We start from the raw sequence: 19,732 nt of genomic DNA on the forward strand, positions 1-19,732 counted from the left end.
AAACTCATCTCTGTGATGGGGGCCATCTGAATTAACATTAGTTGTTGTCTTAAAAAAAGTTTCTGTTTGGCAGTCTCCTTCAGGGAAGCAAACTTACCATCTTTACCCAATCTGCCCGACAGGTGACTTCAGATCCCCATTTCAAACCTCAGTTGTCCTTTTAGGACCGATTGAATGCAATGTGTCTGACTCTGACCTGCTGCCCTCTGAAATGGCCAAGCAAGCATCTCACTTCAAGGGTGTTCAGGGATGGGCAACAAACGCTGGCCTTGCCTGTGAGTCCCACGTGCCTTGCAAGGATATGAAAACTACTGAATTTGTTCTCACTCTCTTCTCAATCCCTGCATCCTCCAATGATCCCCCCTGCCTCACCTCAACTCTCCACCAGCGTCCAACATTGAACATAGAACATTACAGTGCAGCACAGGCCCTTTGGCCCTCAATTTTGTGCCGACCTGTGAAACCAATCTGAAGCCCATCAAACACTATTCCATTTTCATCCATATGTTTATCGAATGACCATTAAATGCTCTTCAAGTTGGAGAGTCTACTGCTGTTGCAGGGAGTGTGTACCACTCTTATACGACTCTCTAAGTAAATAAGCTGCCTCTGACATCTGTCCGATATTGATCCCCCCTCAATTTAAAGCTATGCCCCTTCTTTACTATGCCCCTTCTCCACTCCCCTTCTTGAATAAAGGAACAACATTTTCCCTCTTCCAGTCTTCTGGCACCATTCCTGTCGACACTGACAACATAAAGATCAAAGTGAAAGGCTCATCAATCTCCTCCCTGGCTTTCCAGAGAACCCATGGTAAATCCTATCCAACTTATCTATTTTCACACTTTCTCGAATTGCTTACACCTCCTCCTTGTGACCATCAATCCCATCTCGTCTAGTGGCCTGTATCTCAGTATTTTACTCGACAACATTAGCTTTATCCTGTGTGTATACTGAGGAAAAATATTCATTTACTGCTTCCCCTATCTGCTCTGTCTCGAAGGAAAATTTCCCACTACTATCCGTGATTGGCCCTAGTCTTACTCTTGTCATTCTTTTATTCCTGATATCCCTATGGAAAGCCCGAGGGTTTTCCTTGATCCTATCTGACAATGATGTCTTATGTCCCCTCCTGGTTCCTCTTAGCTCTCTCTTTAGGTCTTTCCTGGCTAACTTGTCACTCTCAAGCACCCTAACTGAGCCTTCACATCTCATCTGAACATAAGCCTTCTTCTTCCTCTTGACAAGAGATTCAACTTCCTGAGTAAACCATGGCTCCCGCGCTCAGTAACTTCCTCCCTGCCTGACATGTACATATGTATCAAGGACCCACAGTAACTGCTCCTTGTATAAGCTGCACATTTCAATTGTGCCCATCCCCTCCAGTTTCCTTGCCCATCCCATGCATCCTAAATCTTGCCTAATCACATCGTAGTTGCCTTTCCTCCAGCGCATAACTCTTGTCCTGCAATATATACCCATCCCTTTCCATTGCTAAAATAAACTTAACCAATTTGTGGTCACTATCACAAAAGTGCTCAACTACCTCCAAATTGAACACCTGGCCAGGTTCATTACCCAGTACCAAATCTGACGTGGCCTCGTCCCTTGTTGGCCTGTCTGTGTACTGTGTCAGGAAACGCTCCTGCACACATTGGGCAACAACTGACCCATCTAAAGTACTTGAACTATAGTATTCCTAGTCAATATTTGGAAAGTTAAAGACCCCCATAACAACTACTGTGTCACTCTTGCTCCTGTCCAGAATCATCTTTGCTATCCTTTCCTCTACATCTCTGGAACTATTTGGAGGCCTATAGAAAACTCCCGACAGGGTGACCTCACCTTTCCTGTTTTTAACTTCAGCCCATACTACCTCAGTAGAGAGTCCTCAAATGTCCTTTCAGCAATCATACTACTGTCCTTGACTAACAATGCCACTGCACACCCCCTCCCCCCACCTTACCATCTTCCCTGTTCTTACTGAAACATCTAAATCCTGGAACTGCAACAACCATTCCTGTCCCTTCTCTATCTATATCTCCAAAATGGCCACAACATCGAAGTGGGAGAAAGTGAGGACTGCAGATGCTGGAGATCAGACCTTAAAAATGTGTTGCTGGAAAAGCACAGCAGGTCAGGCAGCATCAAAGGAACAGGAGAATTGACGTTTCGGGCATAACCTCTTCTTCAGGATGTTTGATTCCTGAAGAAGGGCTGATGTCCGAAACATTGATTCTCCTGTTCCTTTGATGCTGCCTGACCTGCTGCGCTTTTCCAGCAACACATTTTTAAGCACAACATCGAAGTCCAAGGTACCAACCCATGCTGCAAGTCCAATATTTCACCTGCTCCAATCACATCTCTAACTCAGAGAATGATGTGGTGTCCACTGAGCCATTGCTGATATTTAAGGACAAGCCTGTCGATGCATGGTCCCTTATCATTCCTGTTTGTGTTCCAGATCAGGACAGTTCCATCCTCTATGCTGAGATTGACAGCAACAGAACAGGTAAATGGCTGCATCTTAAAGGTTTTGAGCAATTGTCTAATTGATAATCAGATTCTAGAATCAAACTAAGAGAACATTTTGTCTTTGTTAAAGGTGGCAAGAGATTCACAAACAATCTGTCAGAAGGCCGTGAGTCAACATTTGTTTCTTTATTGAGAAAGTGTATCGTTTGAGATCACTCCCACTCCCCCATATCTTAAAGAGCTGATTTCACTGGGGGTCTGGTTTCCTGAGGAGGAGTTGCAGTGTTGATGTTTGAAGCTGCAGTGGGAAACTGGTCAACTCATAGAATTCGTGCCTGGCCACCGTCAGAGAATCATCCCAAATGAGAACTCCCAGTTCAGTTTTAACTGACCTTGAATTCTCCCCTGATGAGGTCTTCATGATGCGAGTCTGACCCAGTACCATTCCCTCAGAAGACGATTGTTGAAGGGTGGTCGGGTCTGATAAACATGATCGAATTTTTAAGGAGTATTGAAGGATGGTTGGTTGGGTGTTTGATATTGACCATCAATGCGGATGTTAGCAAGGTGTTTGGGGAAGTTCCACAAGGCAGACTGGGCACAAAATCAAAGGGTCATGGGATCCAGGGGAAAGTGGCGAGATTGATCCAAATCAGGAGACATTGAGTTATTGTGAGCGGGTAGTTTTGTGACTGCGATGCTGTTCCGAGTGCCACTCAGAACCAGTTCCCTCAGTGTTCAGGTTCTATCAAAGTTTGGACATGTCTGTAGGAGTCATGATTGAGAAACAAACAGACAAACTCAGCAGGTCTGGAGAAAAGAAATGGAAGAAAGCTACAACATGAAGGGACATAGGGGTACTTGTGCACAAAACAAAGGTGCAGAAGAGATTGAGCAGGATGTTCCCTGATTTGGTGTGTGTTAACTATCAGGAGAACTTGGTCAAATTGGATTTAATTTTGCGAGAGTATTGGAGGGTGAGGGGAGACCTAACAGAAATACATAAATTTATGAGAGGCAGGGACAGGGGGGACAGTCAGTTTTTTTTCAAAGAGTGGAGATGTCAAATACAAGCGGCATAAATTTAAGGTGAATGAGGAAAAATTTGAGGGTTATTTGTGAGGATAGCTTTCAACAAAGAGAATGGTAGATGTCTGGAACAGGCTACCAGGGGAGGTGATAGAAGCAGATTCATTAGCAACATTTAAGAGCCATTTAGACAGGCCCATGAACAACAGGAACAGAGAGGGATGGACCATGTGCTGGGAAATGGGATTAGTTTAGAATGGCATCATGGTTTGTACTGACATGGTGGACCAAAGGCCATGTTCCTGCACTGTACTGTTCCATGTTCTGTATTCTATGTTTAGAGAGACAGGAACCATCAACACATCTAAAACCCAGGAGAAAATGTGGACTGCAGATGCTGGAAATCAGAGTCAAAATGTGTGGTGCTGGAAAAGCACAGCTAGTTCGGCAGCATCCGAGAGGCAGGAGAGTCGATGTTTCAAGTATAAACTCTTCATCAGGAATGAGTCTTCTGCTCCTCGGATGCTGCCTGACCGGCTGTGCTTTTCCAGCACCAACCTTTTTGACTCCGACGTTTAAAACTCACTTGGATAAGGATTTGAAGAACATGAGTCTCCAGGGCTATGGACCAGGAGCTGGGCAGTGGGATGTTCTAGAGAGCTCTTTATCAATCAACACAGTTACAATGGGCTGAATAGCCTCCTCCTCTTGTTTGGGAAACCTTCCAATAGAAATCAATAGAAATTGCTGGAGAAACTCAGCAGGTCTGGCAGCTTCTGTGGAGAGAAACCAGAGTTAAAATTTCAAATCCTTCTTCAGAACTGTCTGTAGCTGGGGAAAAGTGGTATCTATGGTAAAGACAGGTGGTGTGGGAGGGGAAAAGGAGTGAGCAGATAGGTGGAGATGGAGCCCAGAGAGAGTGAATGGAAGTCAGATCATCAAAAGGATGGGAGGGAGAATGAAAAGCTGATAGTGGGGACAATAAGTTGGTGAAAATGGTTTGGCTGTGCTGAAAACAACTCATGTCACGGCAGGGCCTGAGGTGTGAGGATGGATAAAACACCTCATTCTGGCTGTAAAATTATTTAGAACTCAATACTGAGGCCAGGAAGCTGCAGGGTGCCCTTGTGGAGAATGAGATGCTGTTCTTCCAACTTGCACTGAGCACCGCTGGAGTGCTGTGGAAATGGTGGTTAATGATCCTCTGGATGTGGAAGCTGGTGCGATGATAGATGAGGGTAAGGGATTTGAGCAATTCATCAACCTCACCAACACATTCCACCCTGACCTTAAATTTACCTGGACCATCTCTGACACCTCGCTCCCCTTCCTGGACCTCACCATCTCCATTAGTGACGACCGACTTGACACTAATATTTTTTTACAAACCCACCGACTCCCACAGCTACCTGGATTACACCTCTTCCCACCCTATCTCTTGCAAAAATGCTATCCCATATTCGCAATTTCTCCACCTCTGCCGTATCTGCTCCCTGGAGGACCAGTTCCACCATAGAACACACCAGATGGCCTCCTTCTTTAGAGACCGCAATTTTCCTTCCCACGTGGTTAAAGATGCCCTCCAACGCATCTCATCCACATCCCGCACCTCTGCCCTCAAACCCCACCCCTCCAACCGTAACAAGGAAAGAACGCCCCTGGTGCTCACCTTCCTCCCTACAAACGTTCGCATAAAACAAATCATCCGCCAACATTTCCGCTACCTCCAAATAGACCCCACCACCAGGGATATATTTCCCTCCCCACCCCTTTCCGCCTTCCGCAAAGACCGTTCCCTCCGCGACTACCTGGTCAGGTCCATACCCCCAAACAACCCACCCTCCCATTCTGGCACTTTCCCCTGCCACCGCAGGAACTGTAAAACCTGTGCCCACACCTCCTCCATCACCTCTATCCAAGGCCCTAAAGGAGCCTTCCACATCCATTAAAGTTTTACCTGCACATCCACTAATATCATTTATTGTATCCGTTGCTCCCGATGTGGTCTCCTTTACATTGGGGAGACTGGGCGCCTCCTAGCAGAGCGCTTCAGGTAACATCTCCCAGACACCCACACCAATCAACCAAACCGCCCCTTGGCCCAACATTTCAACTCCCCCTCCCACTCTGCCGAGGACATGGAGGTCCTGGGCCTCCTTCACCGCCACTCCCTCACCACCAGATGCCTGGAGGAAGAACGCCTCATCTTCCGCCTCGGAACACTTCAATCCCAGGGCATCAATGTGGACTTCAACAGCTTCCTCATTTCCCCTTCCCCCACCTCATCCTAGTTTCAAACTTCCAGCTCAGCACTGTCCCCATTACTTGTCCGGACTTGTCCTACCTGCCTATCTCCTTTTCCACCTATCCACTCCACCCTCTCCTCCTTGACCTATCACTTTCATCTCCTCCCCCACCCCCCCATTGTACTCTATGCTACTCTCTCCCCACTCCCCACCCTCCTCGAGCTTATCTCTCCATGCTTCAGGCTCACTGCCTTTATTCCTGACGAAGGGCTTTTGCCCGAAACGTCGATTTCGCTTCTCGTTGGATGCTGCCCGAACTGCTGTGCTCTTCCAGCACCACTAATCCAGTATTTGCTTTCCAGCATCTGCAGTCATTGTTTTTACCTCAAGGGAAGGGAAGTGATGAGGGCAGAAATGCAGGAGATGGATTGGACACGGCTGAGGGCCTTGTCACCCATGATGATGGAGAATCCTTGGTTGAGGATAAAGGTTGACATTTTGGAGGTCCCTGTGCAGAATGTGGCCCCATCAGACAGATGTGGAGGGCTTGGAGAAACTGGGAGAATGGAACAGAGTCTTTACAGGAAGCAGGGTGTGAGGATGGGGAGTCAAGGTAACTGTGGGAGACTGAGATTGTCATGAATATTGGTGACCAGCCTATCCCCAGAAATAGAAACAGAGATGTCAAGGAAGGGAAGGGAGGAGTCAGAGATCAGGTGAAGGTGAGAACAGGGTGGATATTGGAAGTGAAATTGTTCAAATTTTCCAATTCTGGATGAGAAAGGGAAACAGCACTGATGATGTCATCGACATACAGGAGAAAGAGTTGTGGGAATGGCCTGAGGAGGCCTGGAATGAGGAATGTTCCACTTGCCCCACAATGAGAGAGGCATAACTGGGGCCCAGGTGGGTATTGGTGGCCACACCAGTGAAGAGGAGGTGGCTGGAGATCACTAACCAGTAATTCTGACACTGACATAAATGGCAAAAGTATCATGGATGTAGTTGGGAAGGGATGGACAAGGGAAGGAAAAATTCAGTCAAGGTCAGCAGAGATAAGTTCCCTCAGGCAGGAAGAAGCAAGAACACTGGATCTGCCCAGGCAGTCCAGCTATAGATTTTGGGGAGAAGGTAGAAGTGGGCAGGTCAGGATTGGGGGAATGTGAGCTTGGAGGCTGTGAGGGCAGTGGGGAGATCCTGTATCAGATGAACTTTGTGACTGTTGTGCACACTACAGCCTGAGACCAGTCAGTTTAGGGGACATAGGGGTGAATGGAGGAGGGCAGAGAAATTAAAATGACCCATGTAATGTTAGCAGTTCTCGATGGACAGGCAAAATCTCCGGTGTGAGATTATTGATGATAATTTCAATCTGTTCAACCGCAACATTGATTACTCTTCTTGAGTCATTACGTCTGTAGCTTGCCTTCTTATCAGGAGTAGCTCCCTTGTTCCTTGTTACATTCAGTGTTAACTCTCTCCTGTCTCCCGGGAACAGATCCTTGATGTTGCGTTGACTCCTTCTTCTCAGGGACGGCTAATTAACATGTTGCTTTTAATTCCTTGATTACAGTTTCTCCTTGTCCCTTTCATCTCAGTACCACTGCATTTCAGAAAAAATCATTGTTGATTCATTCAAACTCTGAATCATTATCAAAGTTCTGAAGTTTACATTCTCACAGTCCCTCATTATTCTAAACTCCAGGGGAAACAAACCCAGCCTGTCCTCCCTCTCCTCATGAGACAACCTGCTTCTCAATCTCAGAAACCTCCTTTGAGCCAGCACCAATATCCTTCATTATGTACAGCATTTGAGATGTGATCTCAGAACTGCCTTGTATATCTAAAATAACATGTTTACGTTTATATCCAATTCCTCTTTTATTCAAGGATAGCATTTTATTAACCTTCCTGATTCCATGGTGTAAGAGTGTACCAAGCTTTGTGACCTGATTCCCACCACATGTTAGAATTCTGCAGTGGTTCTCCATTCACATAATTCTCTCCTTTTTCCCTGTGTTTAGTGTGTCTGCCCTGCCCAATGTCTGTACTCTGTGATCAATACAAGCTAATCCAACTCTCCTGTTCAGTGCTTTAACCAGATGATGACATCATGATCACATTGTGGTTTGTGGCAGCTTGCAGTAAGAAATTAGTTGACTGCAAATATAAAAATAGAGCTTCATCTGCTGTAAGGGGTTATTCAGTCCCCTGAGATCATGAAAAGTTAGGCGTAAATGCATTTATTTTCATTCTGGTAATGAGAAATGCAACAACCAGTTTGTGAAGAGTAATGTCCCACAAACAGCCCTGTGCTCAATCAGTTAGCCTGTGTATTTTCATGATGTAGACTGAGGGGTGAGTGATGTTGAGGACACAATGATCTGGGTTGAGGGATGAGTGACAAGGACACAGTAGAGAGCTCCTCTGTTCTTCATTGAAGTAACGCATTTGGAATTGTTCACAACCACCTGAGAGAGCAGACCAGAGCAACCTTTAACATCTCAGCCACAAGATAACACTTTAGACATTGTAGCACTCCATTTGAATTGCTCCGAAGTCTCAGCATTGATCTTACGATGTAGCCACTGGAATGGGGAATTGAACCCACAGCCTTCTAACCCCAAGGGGTATGTGGTGTCCACTGAGCTGTTGTTGATACCTAACAACAAACTGACCAATAAATATCCCCTTATCATTCCTGTTTGTGTTACAGATCAGGACAATTCCAGACTCTGTGCCAAGATTGACAGCAACAGAACAGGGAAATGGCTGCACCTTGGTGGTTTTGAGCTTTTGTCTCGATCTGAGATGAGACGAGTGACTGTTGTGGACAGAACAGCCTGAGAGTATTCAGTTCAGTGGGAGATAGGAGTGAATGGAGGAGGACAGAGAAATACAAAGACCAGTGTCAGTTCTCAATGAACAGGTCAAGTGCAGCTTAAAGGCCAGAGGGAGGGGTCCAGGTGGAGGAAGAGAGTTGGAGGTGGGTGAAGGGGTCTGTGGGATGGACAGAGGACTCCTGTCCAAAGAAATGGGCACAGAGGCAAAGGCAACGGAAGAAGAGATCAACATCATGTCGTGTCTGAACTTCGGTGAGGTGGGAGTGCAAAGTGATTAAAACTGAGACCTTTGCTGAATGTTCTGTACTCAGTATCGGAGAAGGGATAGTGAATGTCCAACAAGAGGTGGAGGTAGGAGAATGGGGAGAGACAAGTGGGAGAGTGGGTGGAGGAAGGTTCCAGAGGGGTGGGGGTACATGGTATCGGGTGAATGAGTCGGAGAATTAAGTTGAACTGGGGCTCAGGACAGCTTTGAGACAGTGTGAAGGGGTGCTGATGGAGAGAGAGGTCAAGACTGTGTATATGATGGCACATAGCACTGAGTGTGGGTCTCAGGATGTGGTGAGGGCAGCTGTTTGAAGAGTGATGGACATCATGGAGAGAGCTGTGATCCTGGGTGGATTCAAAACATAAAGGATGAAACTCATTCACTGTTTGTGTCAACGAATGATCCCATCCCATCCCATCAATCCCTCTCATCCCTATAGCCTCGGTGCTAACACATGCTGTCTGACTACCAGCCTTTGGCCTTATCGAGAGTAGTGGGGACAAGGTAGGAGAGCAGAACTGAGCCAGAAGCAGATCAGTTATGGTCTTAATGAATTGTGGAGACAACTCGATGGGCCATAGGGCTTGCTCCTGCTGTGAAGTACAATGTACATATCTTCTTTAAGTTGAAGCTGATGAGATTCAAAGTTACTGGCTGTGTGGTTTGGAAATTGGCTTTGGGCCAGGAAGCAGAGTGCTGTGGTCTGTGGTTTTATTTCAGACTGGAGGGAAGTGTGCAGCGCTGGTGATATAATTGAAATCTGGGCCCGGCGGATCTCATTGATTAGATTAGATTCCCTACAGTGTGGAAACAGGCCCTTCGGCCCAACAAGTCCACACCGACCCTCCAAAGAGCAACTCACCCAGACCCATTCCCCTACATTTACCCCTTCGCCAAACACTACAGGCAATTTAGCATGGCTAATTCACCTAACCTGCACATCTTTAGACTGTGAGAGGACATTGGAGCACCTGGAGGAAACCCACGCAGACACAGGGAGAATGTGCAAACTCCACACAGACAGTTGCCCGAGGTGGGAATTGAACCTGGGTCCCTGGCGCTGTGAGGCAGCAGTGCTAACCACTGTGTCACTGTTCCACCCCTTAATGAGCTCGGAGTCTCAGAACCATTTGTATTTAACAAGGTGATTGTGAATTGAAACATCATAAAACATCCTGCAAGATGCCCAAATGTTCACAAGCTGCAGTAGTTAGTTAATGAATTGACGAAGTCCCAAATACACACACAAACAATGAAATGATTCAAAAATACAGAGGCAAAAGCTTTTGTTGTGTCTTTGGAAGAACAGGGAATGTGTCCAAACACTGTTCAGTTTCCTGACCGTCACTACATTCCTGTTCCTTCCTGCAGTTACATGGGATCACCACCACTTCCAAGTAACCTTCCAAGCCACCCACTCTGTACTGACATGGAAATATATTGTCGTTCACTCACTGTCACTGGGTCACAATCCTGGAATTCCCTCCCCAGTGGCATTGTGGGTCTCCCAACATTTACACGGACTGATGATGAAAGCAAGGACTTTTTGCTGCCTTGTGGAGAACTTTGTTGTCAAACAGTCACTGCCATAGTTTCTGGAAGGTTGAGCTGTCTCAGCTGATCCAGTGTTGGATGTCTTCCCCAATAGGCATTGAGAAGCAGAGTGCCCTCGTGGTCACCTATGGGCTGGACTGAGACTGGCAATGATGGGCAGAGCCAGTGATGTCAGCCCTGGGCACTGTTTTGAGGGAGGTGCCTCCCAAACTATCGAGAGTGCTAAATGTATCCTGGAGTCTTAGCATATACAAGAGGTAGAATATTGAACTGACCAGTGATTTGTGGTTTGGTTTGGCAACACTCAAGCATTGGCCAAGTCCCTTGTTTGCAGCATTGAAGAGACCAAGGGTGGCTTGATAGTCGGGTGCAGAATGTGAAAACAACAGTGATGTTATCAGTGCATACTGCATCTTATGTGGGTCTGTTGTGGTCATTTTATTATTGGCATGGATGAGACTGAGGTTGAAGAGATTTCTATCTGGGCCATGTTTAATCCTGACACCAGAGGTCAAAGCTGCTGTTTGGTAGATTATAGATAATATGGAGCTATCACACAGCGTTGCTTTACTCTGGTCCTGTTCCTTGAAGACATCCGTTCCTGAAGATGTCAAGTCATCCCAAAGCAGTTGCAGAATTTGGAAGAAGTTTCTGGACATTCCAACTTTTAAGAGTATGATTCATCAATTGATTTACTGAGTCATCTGCTGTGATCAGGTTGAGAAATGTAATACAGAGTTCCTGGTGTTGTGTTTGACATTTTACTTGGATTTGTCTGACAACGAAGGCCATGTTGGAGATTCCATTGGAAGGTTTAAAGCTGTAGTGTGTCTTTGGGAGGATTCCCACAGCCACAGGAAGTAGGAGAGTCAGGAGAATGTGTATCAGGATGTTGTCCTCTAAGGACAAGATGCTCCGCCACTTTCCTGCACTATCCCTTTCCCCCTCAATGTTTTTAATGCCGGGAAATCTATCAATCTCATTCATGATTATACTCAATGGCTAAGCTTCCACAGCTCTCTGATGAGAGAATTCCCAAAATTAACTGCTTCAAAACAATAAATTCCCCCTCATCTCAGTTCCAACCACCTATCCCTCATTCTGAGTCTGTATTCCCTGGTTCAAGCCAGTGTATGACACTCACTCTGTAACAAGTGAATCCTTTTGTTGATATGGAAATCCGATCCGTTCACCACATTCCAGATGGGATCTCACCAAAGATCGATATAATTGCAGTGAGATGTCAGGAATTAAGGGAGGGCCACATCAGGAGTGAAGGAAGGCCTGAACCAGGAGTGAGGGAAGGACTGAACCAGGAGTGAGGGAAGGACTGAACCAGGAGTGAGGGAAGGCCTGAACCAGGAGTGAGGGAAGGACTGAACCAGGAGTGAGGGAAGGAATGAACCAGGAGTGAGGGAAGGACTGAACCAGGAGTGAGGGAAGGCCTGAACCAGGAGTGAGGGAAGGACTGAACCAGGAGTGAGTAAACAACCCGAGATCTCTTCAATGCTTCCAAGGGTTGTACCATTTACTGTATACTTCCTTCTTGCATTAGACCTTACACATCACCACATGTTTCTCCAAATTAAATTTCAGCAGCCATTTCTGTGCCCAAGTCTACAACCTTTATATGTCCTGCTGTATCCTCTGGCAATCTTCCTCACTATCCAAAGCTCCCTCAATCTTTGTGTCATCTGCAAACTTACTAATCATACCACTTACAATATTCTCCAAAATATTTATAAATGTTGTGAACTAACAGGGGTCCCAACACTGACTCCTGTGGATCACCAATGGTCACAGATTTCCAGTCAGAAAAACACCCTTCCACCACTACTCTCTGTCTTCTATGACTAAGCCAATTCTGCGTCCATCTTACCACCTCTCCGCAGATCCATGTGACTTCAATTTCAGTATCAGCCTGCCATGAAAAACTTTGTCAAAGGCCTTATGAAAGTCCATGTGGACAATATCTATCACCCTGTCGTTGTCAATCATGAAACTTGCTCAAAAGGCTGAATCAAGTTTCTGTGACATGACCTTCCTGCACAAAACCATGTTGCCTCGTGTTAATAAGAAGATATTTTTTCAAATTGAGTAAAGCCAGTCATTAAGAATCTACTCCAATATTTTCCCTACCACGGACGTAAAGCTCACCAGCTTGTAAGTTCCTGTATTATCCCTGTTGCCCTCAGACAAAGGGACAATGTTGGCTCTTCTCCAGTGCTCTGGGACCTGTCCTGTGACTAAACAGAATCCGAAGATTCTGTACAAGCTCCCAACAATGTGCTTCCTCACCTCGATGAGTCAGAGGAGGCAAATCTCTGTTTCTTTCTATTAAAATATCTGTTTCTGTACCCTCCATTTACCAAAATAAATGGAAAATCATCCTGTACAATGTTTCTAAATGCAGACTTGCTGCAGTGCAATCTTTGAGACTGGCTGCTGCTTTCCATCACTTCCTGATAACATTGGCTTCCTCTTTGAGCATGTGGCACCTTGTAGCCCTGTATAAATCTGCTCACTGACAGCCCCTCTCATTCTTCAACAATTACTGTACCTTACACCAGTGTCCTTTTGTGGGACTGGAGTCACATGTAGGCCAGACCAGGTATGCAATGGGATGCATTGAAGAAGGAAATAAGGAGAGTCCAGGGCTAAAGGGTGGGACCAACAAATCCAGTGAATCTTGAATACTGAGGAATACACAGCACTGGATGAAGGGAAAAGGGAGGCTTATGGCAGACACTGAGAATTCAAAACAGTAGCGATTTCTGAAGGATTATAAAATGTGCAAGTGGGAAATTAAAGTGGAGATTCGGAGTGCGAAAAGGAAATATGAAAGTATACTGACAGGTAATATAAAGAAGCATCCAAAATATTGAAAGGAATATTCATGGTAAAAAGACAACAAAGACCATGGTTGTAATTGAAACTTGAACCCAGAGGATGTACGTCAGGCTGTAATTGACAACTTTACGTTGGTGTTCAGGCGTGAGAGGGATGATTTTGGTGCAGAAATCGGGGAGATAGTCTGTGACAAGATGAAAGAAATTAACATAGAGAGGAACTGCTGAGTGGTATGGGCAGCAGAAAGTAGATAAATCTCCAGGGCAGGATGAAATGTATCTCAGGTTGTTGAGTGAGGCAGGGGAGAAAATAGCAGGGGCTTTGGAAATAATTTTCCATTCCTCTCCGGCTGCAGGAGAGGTGCTGGAGGACAGGAGGACAGCCAGTGTGGTACCTCAAGAAGGGAACAAGGGATGAACCAGGAACTTCAGGCTAGTCAGTCTCAACTCTGTGTCAAAACGTGTGGCAGATCAGGTTGATGAACGGCTCGTGCCCAAAACATCGACCCTCCTGCTCCTCAGATGCTGCCTGAGCTGCTGTGCTTTTCCAGTGCCACACTGTTAAACTCTGACTCTCCAGCATGTGCAGTCCTCACTTTCTCTCAGTCTATACTCAGTGGTGTGGAAACTGTTAGAAGTAATTCTGAGGGACGGAATGGATCTGCATTTGGAGGAACAGGGATCAATCATGAACATGGATTTGTTCAGGAAGTGATATCTTTACATCTTCCCTGAATTTTTTTTGAAGAGGTTACCAGATGTATAGACACGGGGAATGAATTTGATGCATCTTTTTAATACAAAGGGAGATAGATTTTAAAAGAGATCTTATTGAATGATGGAGCAGGCTTGAAGGACCAGATCGGTAGCATCTGTGGTGCAGGTGAATTGACGTTTCGAGTATAAGCCCTTCATCAGGAAGGATCTTTCTTCCTGATGGAAGGCTTCTTCCCGAAATGACGACTCTCCTGCATCTCAGATGCTGCCTGACTGGCTGTGCTTTTCCAGCTCCATACTCTTCGACTCTAATCTCCAGCATTCACAGTCCTCACATGCTCCATGAGGGGTCAGATAACCCTCTCCTGCTCCTATTTCTTACGTTCTTGTGTCTTCTTGGACTTCGGCAAAACCTTTGACCAGGTTCCACATGGGAAAATGATAGCAAAGGTGAGAGCCCAAGGAAATTTGGGGTAAATTGGATGCACAACTTGCTGACTGGAAGGAAGCCGAGGGTGATGGTCGAGGGGCATTTTTGTGACTGGAAGTGTGTGTCCTGTGGGATCCCACAGGGGTCACTGTTGGGGCCCTTGCTATTTGCGGTTTGTCATAAATGATTTAGACTTGAATGAAGAAGGGTTCATTAATATGGTCCCAGATGATAAACAAATAGTTGGGGTAGTAAATATTGAGGAGGATAGCCTTAGACAACAAGAGGATGTACGTGGGCTGGTCAGTTAGACTGATCAGGAGCAAACAGTATCCAACATGGATAAGTGTGAGGTGATACACTTGGGCAGGACGGAAAAGGGAAGGGAAGATATAATGAGCAATAGGACCCTGGGAAACACCAAGGATCAGAGCGACCTTGGTGTGCATGTACACCAGTCCCTTAATGTATCGGGACAGGTGGATAACATGGATAAAAAACCCTATGGGATACTTCCCTTTATTAGTTGAAGCATAGAGTTTAATTCAGAGCAGTGAGGTCATGTTGGAACTGGATGAAAAATTGGTTAGGTCACAGCTAAAGAATTGTGTGAAGTTCAGGAATCCACATTATGGGACAGAGCAGATTTGCCAGGATGTTACCTGGGCTGGAGAGTTTCAATTCTGAAGAGAATTTGGATAGATTGTTTTCTCCAGGGAGGAGGAGATTGAGAGGAGACATGATTGAGATGCGTAAAATTATGAGGGACATAAATACGGTTGAATTGAAAATTGTTTCCCCATGATAGAGTGGTCAGTGACCATGGGACATTAATTTAAGGTATGGGGCAGGGCGATTGTTTTTATTCATTCATGAAACATGCATAGCACTGGCTGGCCAGCATTCATTGCCCATTCCTTGTTGACCTCTTGTGAAGATGGCAATGGGCTGCCTTCTTAAACCGTTCCAGTCCACGTGCTGGATGTAGACCCATAATGCCTTAAGGGAGTGAATTCCAGGATTTTGACTGAACAAGAGTGAAGGAGTGATGATATATTTCCAAGCCAGGATGGTGAGTGCCTTGGAGGGGAATTTGCAGGTGATGGTGTTCCCCTTTATCTGCTGCCACTGAACGTTTAGCTGGAGATGGTCGTGGGGTTGGGAAGGTGATGTCTGAGGATCTTTGATGAATGTTAGAGGTTTATCGGAGATGTGAGGGAAACCTTTTCACTCGGAGGATGGCGGAAATCTGAAAGTCATTGCTTTTAAGGGTGACACAGACATGAAACCTTCATAATGTTTCAGACCTGTTTAGGTGTGCACTTGCAATGTTGATGTATAAGGCATTGGGGCAACCGCTGGATAATAGAATTGGAATGGGTAGATGGTTGGTTTTGACCAGCATGGACTCAATGGGCCAAAGGGCCTTTTACTGTGCTCTAGATCTCTATGACTCTATGATTAAGACCATTAGGGGTCTTGTGGTACAGTGGTTAATGTCCCTCCTTCAAAGCCAGGAGGCCTCCGTGAAGTCCCACTTGATCCAGAGGTGTGTAATAATATCTCTAATCATTGTGTTTGGAAAATATCTCCAGGAAAGTATTACTCACTTGAAATACCTGGCAATGGGCATCAAAGTGCCACATCTTAGCATGGTGAGGGGTTGGTAAGTGGGTTCTGGAAGGGGTAGCATAAAAGGAATGCCTTAGTAGATTAGATTACTTACAGTGTGGAAACAGGCCCTTGGGCCCAATACGTCCACACCGACCCGCCGAAGCGCAACCTAACATACCCCTACATTTACCCCTTACCTCACACTACGGGCAATTTAGCATGGCCAATTCACCTGGCCTGCACATCTTTGGACTGTGGGAGGAAACCGGAGCACCCGGAGGAAGCCCAAGCAGACAGGGGGAAGACGTACAAACTCCAAACAGTCAGTCACCTGAGGCGGGAATTGAACCCGGGTCTCTGGCGCTGTGAGGCAGCACTGCTAACCACTCTGCCACCGTGCCGCCCACGGTGCACGTAAGGGGCACACTTTGAATTTAACTCCCAATATGTTCCCTCATGTAAACTGTGATCCACAATATCTCTGAGACACTGTGAACCGTGACTCTTTAAAATCATGGACCGACTGGGTGTACATTGTGGAGGAGCAGGATGTGTTTCCCTCTGCAATGGAGGGGATTGGCTCAGAGTGCTGGGTGCAGGGTTTTATAACCTGAACCATGGGACTGTGGGAAAATTGGAAACCCTGGGATAGGGTTGGGAATCATGGAATCAGGAACCCCCATGGGAAGGCATCTGAGACTTCCCGACTTGGAGAATGTGGAAAGATCGTTTATGCTCTTCTTTTCTTGAGAACTTCAATCAAATCATCCCAAACCTTCCAGTGCAACAGGATACAAACATAACTTGTGATCCCACACCTTGTAATTTAACTCTGTGAGACCTGATGTCATCATTCTGCGCCACACTCTTTCTCAGGTCAGAATATCCTTCCCAAGGTGCGGTGCCCAGAACGGCTCCTGAATTGAAAAAGAAATAAAATTAAAAATTATCCTTCTCAAGTTCAAATTCTTCCACGGCATTGGGTCTGTCATCCTCATATACTCACAATATTTCCAAATCTGGCCCCTCCATATCCCTTCCTGTAAATGTAAACTCACCATAGTCCCAGAGGGCATCGGGCTGTTCTCTCATTAGAGAGGAAAAGCTCGGCAAACGTGAGGACTGCAGGTTCTGGAGATCAGAGTCTAGATTTTGCCCGAAATGTCGATTTTCCTGCTCCTCGGATGCTGCCTGACCTGCTGTGCTTTTCCAGCACCACTCTAATCTACACTCATTAGAGAGAGATGTGTGGTGGTGGATTCACCGGACTGTAATAGTAACATCACTGGGGTCTAATTTTCAATCTCCAAGACTGTGCGAATCCCTGTTCAAACCTCTCCAACTCTCTTTCCTCCTTTTAAGTCGCTCATTAAGACATGCGTGTTGGAACACCACCTGTCCAAATAACTCCGAATATAGTTTGATGTCTGATTCTCATGCAGTTCATTGAACATTTTCCAATGGTAAAGCTGTGATGTGAATCCAGGATTCTGTATGATTCTTTGATTCTCGAGTCAGAAAGCTGATGCAGTAAGGCAGTTTCAGAGTGAATACTGTTTGTATTACAGCTCAGCCTGATTCCTGTACCTATGCCAGCATCGTGTTTGACAGCAACAGAAAAGGTAACCAGCTACATACTTTTTTCCCACATAGTGGTATTATTAAACATTTAAAATACATCCTCCGCTCTAACAGACTATTCTCTTTCATTTCAAGGTGGCAAGATTCTCCGGGTTGCTGATTCAGAAGAGAGTGAGTCAGGTTTGTACTTTCAGATTCCTAATCCTAATCCTTTCTCCTTTCCCAATCCCTGAAGCCCATTCTCCGATGTGTGGGACAGTGCTAGTTGGGCCTGGGTGATCCATTTCCTTGTTATTTGAGACCCCAACTTTGGTTGGTGACATTATGGAGATTTGATCACATGACCTTAAAGCCCCAATCCCTCACCACGATGCTGTTGTCATTGGCCCGTCAGTCTGTTCATCGTTATTAGGGTGTTCCTTTACTCCACCAATCAGAAAGTAAACAGTCTCTCCATTATCCCATTGGATGATACTTGACTGTCTCTCAAAAAGCTTTTCTCTCCCAATGTATTTGTGAGCGTCATAAAGTGAATGAGGGGGAAAATGAACAACTGATGGAGTAAATATTTCCCTTTCCTGTAACTACTCTGATAGTGATGGGACTGATATTTGGGTAAATATGCCCCTTTCCTGTATTTACCTTCAAACTGAATTGATAATGATCATCAGCTCTGATTTCTGTCTCTTTCTAGCGGATGTAACCTATGCAGCTGTGGTGAAGACTCATTAGGAACGAATAAGAACTGAACCTGTGTAACTGAGGTTGCATTGTTTCTCAGATCAAATTCAAGGAACATCATGGAACTTACCAGCTCAGAAACTTGGCATTATTATTCTTCAAAAGTGTTTTTTAAAATTTTTAAAAAGTTTGTGCCTTTTTATCTTAGTGTATTTTTAATTGTGGACTGAAACGCATCAGAATTGTTGAAAATCAAGGATTGTTTAAGGGATACTGCACACTTTGAAAGCAAGTAACCTGACACTCATTGTAAGTATTGTTTACACAGCTGCTGGGTCAGACAGCAGCAGAAGAAGGTGCAGACGAGCTGGAGACATGCAGTTGTACCAATGGTGATTCAGGCAGAAACAAGTATCTGATTGGCCTTTGTACTAAAGACCAATATCAATGACAAAGACCGTCTTGCTGCCAATGACGATGTGATTGGTTCCCAGGTAATTGAACAGTTTGTGGATATGAACATGACAGGGAGAAGCCATCCGACCTCCACCATCTGAGGACCTGTTCGTCATCAGCTCTGTTCCTGGCAGGAAAAGCGACTTTAAATCTGAGGATAACCAGCTGATTGTCTTTTCCTTCAGCAGCTGCAGAAAGTTCTGACCTTTAATGAGTAAGTCAGACCTTTTATAAACCACAGGTTGTATCTCTAGTAAACCAGTGACAGCATCTGGGGAAGCAGCATTCTGATCAGCACAAGAATCATCTCAGTGAATCCCGCGAACAGGGATCGACAAAACTGTTTTCTGTGTGTTCCGTCCACTCAAAAATTGATGTTTAGTTTCTGTGTGTGTGTCTGTGTGTGCACGCGCATGTCTGTGTGTGTCTGTGTGTGTGAGTGTGTGTCTGTGTGTGTGAGTGTGTGTCTGTGTGTGTGAGTGTGTGTCTGTGTGTGTGTGTGTGTGTGTCAGTGTGTGTGTGTGTGAGTGTGTGTCTGTGTGTGTGTGTGTGTGTCAGTGTGTGAGTGTGTGTGTGTGTGAGTGTGTGCACGTGTAGTGTGTGCGTCTCTGTGTGTATGTGTGTCTGTGTGTGTGTGTGTCTGTGTGTGTGTGTGTCTGTGTGTGTGTGTGTACAATATGTGCTTGCTTTTCAGGGGACTTGGTTCATGAGCATCTTAGAGTTTTAACGAATGGCATTATAGCTCAATGGTCCATCATTTTTCTGTGGAATTAGAGTCTATTTATGTGTGATAAATAGTAATCCTTGTGAAGTAAAGAAACCTCGTGTATGCTTTCTGTCATCTTTAGTCTAAAACTCAGGAGAAGCTAACTTTTGTGACAACACAAGGAATAATGCTACTTGATTTCCAACATGCTACCTCAGTGAGGCATAACAGTATCCATCCATATGTAATAGACCACACTTGGAATATTGTGTCCAGTTCTGGT

General features: G+C 45.5%; 1 long non-coding RNA gene across 3 annotated transcripts; it reads left to right on the forward strand.

Moving 5' to 3' along the window:
- The first annotated feature begins 2,456 nt into the window (after positions 1 to 2,456).
- LOC140492648 (uncharacterized) lies at positions 2,457 to 19,528 on the forward strand. Of its 3 annotated transcripts, XR_011963599.1 has the most exons (5): positions 2,457 to 2,512; positions 2,606 to 2,641; positions 17,594 to 17,647; positions 17,742 to 17,786; positions 18,301 to 19,528. It is a non-coding gene; the product is annotated as an uncharacterized lncRNA (long non-coding RNA). The 3 variants fall into 3 exon arrangements; XR_011963595.1 differs by lacking the exon at positions 2,606 to 2,641 and having other exon boundaries at positions 2,459 to 2,512; XR_011963596.1 differs by lacking the exon at positions 2,606 to 2,641 and having other exon boundaries at positions 2,459 to 2,512; positions 17,742 to 17,777.
- Positions 19,529 to 19,732: the final 204 nt, after the last annotated feature.

This window comes from Chiloscyllium punctatum, chromosome 2 (genome assembly GCF_047496795.1).
Source record: "Chiloscyllium punctatum isolate Juve2018m chromosome 2, sChiPun1.3, whole genome shotgun sequence".
NCBI classification, from domain to species: domain Eukaryota; kingdom Metazoa; phylum Chordata; class Chondrichthyes; order Orectolobiformes; family Hemiscylliidae; genus Chiloscyllium; species Chiloscyllium punctatum.